Source organism: Elaeis guineensis, chromosome 10, assembly GCF_000442705.2.
Source record: "Elaeis guineensis isolate ETL-2024a chromosome 10, EG11, whole genome shotgun sequence".
NCBI lineage: Eukaryota > Viridiplantae > Streptophyta > Magnoliopsida > Arecales > Arecaceae > Elaeis > Elaeis guineensis.
Genome location: NC_026002.2, coordinates 74,435,059 through 74,446,660, shown reverse-complemented (window position 1 = coordinate 74,446,660; position 11,602 = coordinate 74,435,059).

The window sequence follows — 11,602 nt, the reverse complement described above, 5'->3', positions numbered from 1 at the left end:
TCTTTATGTTGTATGCAAGAAAAGTTTCAGCTTCCTTCATTACGAGATCCACCTGCAACTTTGAGGGCTCTTATGCAAAATAATAATGATAAGAGCAACCATTTTTTGAAGAATATTTGATCATACAATATGATGTTCTCTTTCACATCTATGGGGAAAAAATTTGATAAAAGCATGAATGATGAAAATGGTCCCCCTGTCTTTAAATTGAGTAGCCAAAACTACCATATGATTGGAAGCTTACTAGCTACTCCAGGATCATCTCCTAAATTTGCTCCACTATATATTTATGATACTCAAAATGAGGTTTCAAATAGAATGAAGACTATGAGGTGCATAGTATTTTAGAATATATTATTTGATACTCTTTTTAGTATAATTATGGGGTTGAACCTAACATTATATTTTATTTTTTGTGCGCAGTGGGTCAAATGATGGTTCAAATTCATTACATGTTGAAATTATTACTGATTTGAAAGAGATGCTTGATGACTACAATGTATGGGCAAAATCATTCAGGATGGTTAGAGATGGGTTTCAGGAGGAAGACTACTCCAATGTAAAACTACGGCTCATCGAAAAAGAGGTCATGATGGAAGGAGGTATAATCTTCCTACTACATCTAAAGTAGCTGCACTAATTGTTGGAGACTTTGAGAGCTCAGCTGGTGATAGGAACATTATAGTTGAGACACAGTCTGGGCTATTGAATTGAATCCTTCTTATCTTGCTTTACAATACCCATTGCTATTTCCTTATGGGGAGGATGGTTATAATGAGAATATTCAATCTCAAGATTCGGATGGTGGTTCCTTTAGAAAGAGGATTAAATTGTCCATACAAGAGTTTTTTGCCTATAGGATTCAGAATAGGAAGAATGAAGCTCCAACCATACTCTATTCAAGATGATTATTTCATCAATTTTTGGTTGATGCATATACAATAATTGAATCATCTAAATTGCACTACATTCGATTGCATCAAAAAAAATTTGAGAACAAAGATATACAAAGGACTTACAGAAGCTGTCTTAAGAGGAGAAACGAACCCTTCTTCAAGAGCTAAATGTGTAATTCTTCCTTCATCATTTACAGGTGGTGTCCGATACATGATTCAAAACTATCAAGATGCCATGGCTATATACAAGTGGGCTGGCTATCCTGATTTATTTATTATATTTATATGTAATCCAAACTAGTTAGAAGTTCTCAGATTTATTTAGAAAAAAGGCCTTAAACCTACTGATCGTTCAGATATTCTTTGTAGGGTCTTTAAGATTAAACTTGATTAGTTCATCAAATATTTGAGACAAAAAAATATTTTTGGAAGAGCTAAAGCTGGTATGTCTAATCTCTTCTTACCTTCCCAAGTTATTAATTATTCATGGAAGAGTTTAACCCTTTTTTTAAATTTGTTGCATTATGAATTGCAAAGAATTATACTTCTAAACCATTTATTGTGACATTGTATAAGCTTTTTTTTATATTTTTTTTAGTATTTGATGATGCAATCAGTATATATAGAACCAAAATTTAATGCAAATGTAGAGTAATTAGTTGATATTTGTACCTTCCCTTCCACCACATTACATATTGTGATGTGATGTAAACTCTTTTTTTTTATTATATTTTTTTTGCTATATGATGATGTCATGATCTAAACTATTCCCTTTCACCAGCATACACATTTGTTTATTGAGTTTTGGAATTGTTAATATGTATTCATGTTGTATTCTCTTATTTTTAATAAAAATAGCCAATTAGTTAATTATTTTATATAATTTAGTTTCATTTTAATATTTATGTGTTAATTCGCAATGATATATACTATTGAGTTCCAAAAGTGTGGGTTGCCACATGCTTATATTTTAGTCTTCATGCATTCTGAAGATAAATATCCTACTCAAAAAGACATTAATAAAATCATATCGGTTAAAATATCTAATCAAGAGACTGATCCAAAGCTGTATGAACTTGTGAGCAATTTTATGATCCATGGTCCTTGTGGTGTTTCCAATCCATGTTCCCCATGTATGAAAGATGGAAGATGTTCAAAATATTTTCCTAAACTGTTCAGAAGCTAGACATTTATAGATGAAGAAGGATATCCTCTTTACGGAAGAAGAAAAAATGGTAGAACTGTGGAAAAGAATGGTGTTATTCTTGACAATAGATATGTGATTTCATACAACTCATACTTCTTCTGAAGTATCATACACATATCAATATTGAATGGTGCAATCAATCAAGATCAATAAAGTATCTTTTCAAATATATTAACAAAGCATATGATCGTATTACTACAGCTTTTTATCGAAGTCCTATAAATCAAGAAAAGGAAGATATTGATAAAATAAGCATGTACTACGATTGTAGGTACATATCTCCATGCGAAGCTGCTTGGAGGATTTTTGACTTTGATATTAATTATAGAGATCCTCCTGTTGAACGACTCTCCTTCCATTTACCAGATGAGCAAATGGTTGTATTTGGTGATGATGATCCAATTGATTCTGTTCTAAATAAACCTGGAACCAATTAATCTATGTTCTTAGTGTGGATTGAAGCCAACAAGAAGTATTCGGAAGCAAGAGAATTGACTTATGCAAAATTTTCTACTAAGTTTGTATGTAAACAATCTTTGATTCAGTGGTGTCCAAGAAAAAGAGGGTTCTCTATTGGTAGAGTATTTTATGTACCCCCTAAAAGTGGAAAAATATACTATGAGAGAATCTTACTTAATACAGTAAAAGGTGCCACATTTTAAAGATATAAGAATTGTCAATGGGATTAGATATTCTTCTTTTAAAGAGGCTTGCTATGCATTAGGTTTGTTTGATGATGATAAAGAATATATTGATGGCATAGCAAAGGCAAGTTTTTAGGATACTTCAGAAGACTGTTTGCAATGTTATTATTGTCAAATTCTATGTCAAAGCTTGAATTCATTTGATAAAAGAGTTGGCAATACTTAACTGACGATATTCTACAGAGGCAAAGGACTCTTCTACGTCATGATAGTATAGCATTATCTGTTGTTTGTTAATTATTTTGATTTACTTCTAAAATTATTTTATATTTTTATTGCTTTGATTATGAAGAATCATGAAACGTTTTACATCCTTTAAGAATTCAGATAAATATCATTTAAAATATTGCTATGATACATTTATCTAAACTGCTACTATTTTTGAATGGTTGATCTTTTTATCACATTATATGTCTCATTAGCATGCTTTTGAAAAAGATTACTGATTCCTATTATTTGAATTCATAAAAATAGTCTTTCCATTTTTTTGTTGCTTGGATTATATGGTTACATACCCAAAAATTGAAAACATTATTGCCAGTTAATTTTATTGTTGGGTTTAACATTGAACTTATGTTGTTGCCAGTTAATTATTATTGTTTATGCATTCTTTAACAACATGTATAATCTAAAAGAAAATATGTTATTTGAATATTTCAGGTTTGCATCTGAGTGATGATGAATTAAAAAATCATGCACTTGCTGATATTGAAAATCTTCTTTGAAGTAATGGTAAAAGTCTTTGTGACTACCCTCTAATGCCTTTTTCAGATGAGATGATCCTTTCAGTTACTCAGAATAGGCTTATTCATAATGAGCTTCATTATGATAGATTATCTTTGGTTGAAGAGCACAAAAGGTTTATTTTTAGTCTTACAAATGAGCAAAAAAGTGTCTATGACACAATTATGAATGCTATTACTAGAAATAAATATGATATTTTTTTTATTTATGGTTACAGTGGCACTAAAAAAATATTTATTTGAAAAACTCTATCTGCTGCTTTGTGGTCAAAAGGTGAGATTGTGCTAACAGTAGCCTCGAGTGGAATAGCATCTTTACTTCTTCCTAGAAGGAGAACAACACAATCCTGTTTTGAGATTCCTTTGAATATAAATGAAAACTCAACTTGCAATATTAGATAGAAAAGTCCATTAGCTAACTTGATGGCTAAGACTAAGCTTATTATTTAGGATGAAGCTCCTATGATTCACAAATATTATTTTAAAGCTTTAGACAGGACTTTAAGAGATATTCTAAGATTCACTAATCCAATGAGTTTGGAACAGCCTTTTGGGGATAAAATTGTTGTGCTTAGAGGTGATTTCAGACAGATTCTTCCTATCATTTTTAAAGATAGCAGACAGGATATTGTTCTCGCCACCATCAACTCATCATATCTTTGGCCTTTTTGTAAGGTGCTGACTTTAACAAAGAACGTGAGGCTCCAAACAAGTTGTTTTAATTCTGATTCAAATGAAGTGAAAGAATTTACAGATTGGATACTGGATATTGGAAATGATTCAGTTAGGGGCCCTAATGATGGTGAAGCAATTGTTGAAATTTCGAATGATATTTTGATAAAAAAAATCAAATAATCCACTTGCAGCCATTGTAGATAGTACATATCCATTCTTTTTAGAGAACATAAAGGATCCAAGCTATTTGCAAGAAAGAGCTATACTTGATCCCACTCATGATGTTGTGGACATGATCAATGAATACATGCTTTCTTTGGTTCTTGGTGAGGCAAAAATGTATTTATGTTCTGACAGCACTTGCAAAATAGATACAAATGTGGATACCCCTAATGATGTTTATACACCGAAATTTTTGAATAGTATTAGGTGTTTTGGTCTTCCAACTCATTGTTTAAAGCTCAAATGTGGAGTTCCTATAATGTTGTTATGAAATATTGACCAACCTTCTAGTTTGTGTAATGGCACCAAATTGATGATCACTCAATTAGGCACTCATGTAGTTGAGGCCAAAATTATTTCCGACAGCAATATAGGATAAAAGGTCTTTATTCCTCGCATGACTTTGATTCCATCGGACTCAAAACTACTTTTCAAATTTCAACAGAGACAATATCCCTTAACAGTTTTATTTGCTACGACGATCAATAAGAGTCAAGATCAATCTCTTTCTCATATTAGATTATATCTTAGAAGATCTGTCTTTAGCCATAGGCAGTTTTATGTTGCGATTTTCTGAGTTAAAAATTGAAGTGGTTTGAAAATATTAATTGTGACAAAGAAGGAAGGATTTCAAATAATACAACTAATATAGTGTACAAAGAAGTCTTTCAAAATTTAAGTTAGGCAACTATCTTCTGACACCTCTACTAATATATTTTTAGCATTTGATAAATTATGTTATCATTTATGAATAACTCTTTATTTGTTATTTATATTAGATTAGTATTCCTACATCTACTTTGATATTCGCATTATTATTGTTTGGAATGAAAGAATTCTTGGCTGTCAACTATACTATAAAATACACATGAATCTCAGCTTCAATTTGCTAAAAATGGGTGTTGATTAATGTATCTTGGATGTTTGATTGTTGAAAATAAACTATTTGTTCCCATTTATTTTATATTAAGATTTTTAGTTTTGTCATTCTCTATTATTGCTGTAATTATCCAGTGCTTGTTGCTGATGTTGTTGGCTTTCAATACTGGTCCCTTTCAACATTGAAACTGAAATTTGAATTAGTACTGCTCCTACTATTTATGGTAACCAGTGAGGTTGTCCCTCAATTTTTTCTTGTTCTGTTGATATGGTGAACGATTGTGGTTTTATATTTGGACAACTAATTCATTGATAGTTGCTTTGGCAATCATCTAATCTTTTTTCTTGATGCCACTATTCTTTCATTATCTTCTTTTCAAAAATAAGATATCGATATGAGTAGTTGTGATAGCACCAATGATGATGCTTATGCTCGCATCTTTTTTTAAAAAAAAAGGCCATTACCTTGTAGTATTAATAGAGTTACTGATCTCTTACATTTGATATAGTTATAAATTAGTCTCATTTGCTATATCACATTTTTTTTTGATTCTGCATTCAGTTGTTCCTATTCATCTATCATTTTTCTTTTCAATGATCTTAAACAGTTAAAAAACTACTCTAACTCACCATACAAGAATGACAGTATGTGTTGAGTCCTCTAGAATTAGTTCAGATAACATAGAGAACTCAATATCACCTAAATATAATCTTGCAGCGGTTATTCACAATGTAAAAAATTCCAAGATAAGGCATCCATACAATGAATAGCGTAAGGGTCGCTGTTAATCATCAAATCTGAAAATTTTAATGTAAGAACATAGTTTATCTTAGAAGTTAAAAAAGAATGTTAGATGCATTTAGTTTGTAATTTGGAAAGATCAATAATTTTATGAAAAATATATTTATTTAAAAAATAATTTTAAAAAATAAATCTGTTGCTTTCAAGTTCTCAAATATGAATCTTGAAGCAAATCTAATATCCTGACAAGTACAAAATTATCTAAGCAAAAATAATTCTTTTCTGACAATACAGATTATGAAATTTAACTTATAGAAGCCATGCATTATATACTTTGACCAAATTGACTATTTTGACAGAAGCAACAAACTTGACCTAGCTACTAGGAAAATGCACCACCTTTATGCCAGTGATAAGATTCTAAGTGTCCACAAAAAATGGAAAATAATGAGAAGCAAGGGGTTAAATTAATTAAAAATATGTAAATAAACATTACTAAATTCAAAATGAGGTTATTTTAGACAGATTCTTTCTGTCATTTTTAAAGATAGCAGGCACGATATTGTTCTCACCACCATCAACTCATCATATCTTTGGTCTTCTTGTAAGGTGCTAACTTTAACAAAGAACGTGAGGCTCCAAACAAGTTGTTTTAATTCTGATTCAAATGAAGTGAAAGAATTTACAGATTGGATACTAGATATTGAAAATGATTCAGTTAAGGGCCCTAATGATGGTGAAGCAATTATTGAAATCCCGAATGATATTTTGATAAAAGAATCAAATAATCCACTTGCAGCCATTGTTGATAGTACATATCCATTCTTTTTGAAGAACATAAAGGATCCAAGCTATTTGCAAGAAAGAGCTATACTTGCTCCCACTCATGATGTTGTGGACATGATCAATGAATACATGCTTTCTTTGGTTCTTGGTGAGGCAAAAATGTATTTATGCTCTGACAGCACTTGAAAAATAGATACAAATGTAGATACCCCTGATGATATTCATACACCGAAATTTTTGAGTAGTATTAAGTGTTCTGGTCTTCCAACTCATTGTCTAAGGCTCAAATATGGAGTTCCTATAATATTGTTATAAAATATTGATCAACCTTCTAGTTTGTGTAATGGTACCAAATTGATGATCACTCAATTAGGCACTTATGTAGTTGAGACCAAAGTTATTTCCGACAGCAATATAGGAGAAAAGATCTTCATTCCTCGCATGACTTTGATTCCATCGGACTCAAAACTACTAATATATTTTCAGCATTTGGTAAATTATGTTATCATTTATGAATAACTCTTTATTTATTATTTATATTAGATTAGTATTCCTACATCTACTTTGATATTCGCATTATTATTGTTTGGAACGAGAGAATTCTTGGCTATCAACTATACTATAAAATACACTTGAATCTCAGCTTCAATTTTCTAAAAATGGGTGTTGATTAATATATCTTGGATGTTTGATTGCTGAAAATAAACTATTTGTTCTCATTTATTTTATGTTAGGTTTTTTAGTTTTATCATTCTCTATTATTGCTGTAATTGTCCAGTGCTTGTTGCTGATGTTGTTGGCTTTTAATACTGGTCCCTTTCAACGTTGGAACTGAAATTTGAATTGGTACTGCTCCTACTATTTGTGGTAACCAGTGAGGTTGTCTCTCAATTTTTTCTTTTTCTGTTGATATGGTGAATGATTGTGGTTTTATATTTGGACAACTAATTCATTGATAGTTGCTTTGGCAATCATCTAATCTTTTTTTTTGATGCCACTATTCTTTCATTATCTCTTTTTCAAAAACAAGATATCGATATGAGTAGTTGTGATATTACCAATGATGATGCTTATGCTCGCATCTTTGTTAAAAAAATAGGCCATTACCTTGTAGTATTAATGGGGTTACTGATCTCTTACATTTGACATAGTTATAAATTAGGGTCATTCGCTATATTACAGATTTTTTTGATTCTGCATTCAGATGTTCCTATTCATCTATCATTTTTCTTTTCAATGATCTTAAATAGTTAAAAAACTACTCTAACTCACCATACAAGAATGACAATATATGTTGAGTCCTCTAGAATTAGTTCAGATAATATAGAGAACTTAATATCACCTAAATATAACCTTGCAGCTGTTATTCATAATGTAAAAAATTCCAAGATAAGGCATCCATACAATGAATAGCGTAAGGGTTGCTGTTAATCATCAAATTTGAAAATTTTAATGTAATTACATAGTTTATCTTAGAAGTTAACAAAGAATGTTAGATGTATTTAGTTTGTAATTTGGAAAGCTCAATAATTTTATGAAAAATATATTTATTTAAAAAATAATTTTAAAAAATAAATCTGTAGCTTTCAAGTTCTCAAATATGAATCTTGAAGCAAATCGAATATCCTGACAAGCACAAAATTATCTGTGCAGAAATAATTCTTTTCTGGCAATACAGATTGTCAAATTTAACTTATAGAAGCCATGCATTATGTACTTTGACTAAAATTGACTGTTTCGACAGAAGCAGCAAACTTGACCTAGCTACTAGAAAAATACACCACCTTTATGCCGATGATAAGATTCTAAGTGTCCACAAAAAAATAGAAAATATTGGGAAGCAAGGGGTTAAATTAATTAAAATATGTAAATAAACATTACTAAATCCAAAATGAGGTTATTTCAGACAGATTCTTCCTGTCATTTTTAAAGATAACAGACAAGATATTATTCTCACCACCATCAACTCATCATATCTTTGATCTTTTTGTAAGGTGCTGACTTTAACAAAGAACGTGAGGCTCCAAACAAGTTGTTTTAATTTTGATTCAAATGAAGTGAAAGAATTTACAGATTGAATACTGGATATTGGAAATGATTCAGTTAGGGGCCCTAATGATGGTGAAGCAATTGTTAAAATTCTGAATGATATTTTGATAAAAGAATCAAATAATCCACTTACAGCCATTATAGATAGTACATATCCATTCTTTTTGAAGAACATAAAGGATCTAAGCTATTTGCAAGAAAGAGCTATACTTGCTCCCACTCATGATGTTGTAGACATGATCAATGAATACATGCTTTCTTTGGTTCTTGGTGAGGCAAAAATGTATTTATGTTCTGACAGCACTTGCAAAACAGATACAAATGTGGATACCCCTGATGATGTTCATACACCAAAATTCTTGAATAGTATTAAGTGTTCTGGTCTTCCAACTTATTGTCTAAAGCTCAAATGTGGAGTTCCTATAATGTTGTTAAGAAATATTGACCAACCTTCTGGTTTGTGTAATGGCACCAAATTGATGATCACTCAATTAGGCACTCATGTAGTTGAGGCCAAAGTTATTTCCGACAGCAATATAGGACAAAAGATTTTCGTTCCTCACATGACTTTGATTCTATCGGACTCAAAACTACTTTTCAAATTTCAATGGAGACAATATCCCTTAACAGTTTTATTTGCTACGATGATCAATAAGAGTCAAGATCAATCTCTTTCTCATGTTAGATTATATCTTAGAAGATCTATCTTTATCCATGGGCAGTTTTATGTTGCAATTTTCTGAGTTAAAAATTGAAGTGGTTTGAAAATATTAATCTGTGGCAAAGAAGGAAGGATTTCAAATAATACAACTAATATAGTGTACAAAGAAGTCTTTCAAAATTTAAGTTAGGCAACTATCTTCAGACACCTCTACTAATATATTTTCAGCATTTGGTAAATTATGTTATCATTTATGAATAACTCTTTATTTATTATTTATATTAGATTAGTATTCCTACATCTACTTTGATATTCGCATTACTATTGTTTGGAATGAGAGAGTTCTTGGCTGTCAACTATACTATAAAATACACTTGAATCTCAGCTTCAATTTGCTAAAAATGGGTGTTGATTAATGTATCTTGGATGTTTGATTGCTGAAAACAAACTGTTTGTTTCCATTTATTTTATCTTAGGTTTTTCAGTTTTATCATTCTCTATTATTGCTGTAATTGTCCAGTGCTTGTTGCTGATGTTGTTGGCTTTCAATATTGGTCCCTTTCAACATTGGAACTGAAATTTGAATTGGTACTGCTCCTACTATTTATGATAACCAGTGAGGTTGTCTCTCAATTTTTTCTTTTTCTGTTGATATGGTGAATGATTGTGGTTTTATATTTGGACAACTAATTCATTGATAGTTGCTTTGGCATTCATCTAATCTTTTTTCTTGATGCCACTATTCTTTCATTATCTTCTTTTCAAAAATAAGATATCGATATGAGTAGTTGTGATAGCACCAATGATGACGCTTATGCTCGCATCTTTGTTCAAAAAAATGGGCCATTACCTTGTAGTATTAATTGAGTTACTGATCTCTTATATTTGGCATAGTTATAAATTAGGGTCATTCGCTATATTACAGATTTTTCTGATTCTGCATTCAGATATTCCTATTCATCTATCATTTTTTTTTTCAACGATATTAAATAGTTAAAAAACTACTCTAACTCACCATACAAGAATGACAATATGTGTTGAGTGCTCTAGAATTAGTTCAGATGACATAGAGAACTCAATATCACTTAAATATAACCTTGCAGCTGTTATTCACAATGTAAAAAATTTCAAGATAAGGCATCCATACAATGAATAGCGTAAGGGTTGCTGTCAATCATCAAATCTGAAATTTTAATGTAAGAACATAGTTTATCTTAGAAGTTAACAAAGAATGTTAGATGCATTTAGTTTGTAATTTGGAAAGCTCTATAATTTTATGAAAAATATATTTATTTAAAAAATAATTTTAAAAAGTAAATCTGTAGCTTTCAAGTTCTGAAATATGAATCTTGAAGCAAATCTAATATCTTGACAAGCACAAAATTATCTGAGCAGAAATAATTCTTTTTTGGCAGTACAGATTGTTAAATTTAACTTATAGAAGTCATGCATTATGTACTTTGACCAAAATTGACTGTTTCGACGGAAGCAGCAAACTTGACCTAGCTACTAGGAAAATGCACCACCTTTATGCCGGTGATAAGATTCTAAGTGTCCGCAAAAAATGAAAAATAATGGGAAGCAAGGGGTTAAATTAATTAAAAAAATATAAATAAACATTACTAAATCCAATCAGCTAGACACTAATATGCAATTGTTGTATTTTGAAAATATAGCATGCATGGATGCCCCTTGCTCACCTATATTTAAACAAACTAATTATAAGTTGTTAAATGTAGAAATAAGAGAATATCAATTTTCTACAACTGGCATGATCTAAGTTGATTCCTTGAATAGTGATATAATATTAGATATTAAATATTTATATGCCCTACAAATCTAGAATTAGGAAGCAATCAAGGTTTAGCTCCAAAATCGACTTATTTGTCATTTCCACAACTGTCCGCTGACTTCCAACCACACGTTTGATAGTACCCACTTCACCTGGGTTACAGGGATGAAGAGATGACATTAGCACATGGTCTGATGATGAGACATATACCCTAGATACAGATGCTGCCTTGGATGTTACAGATTG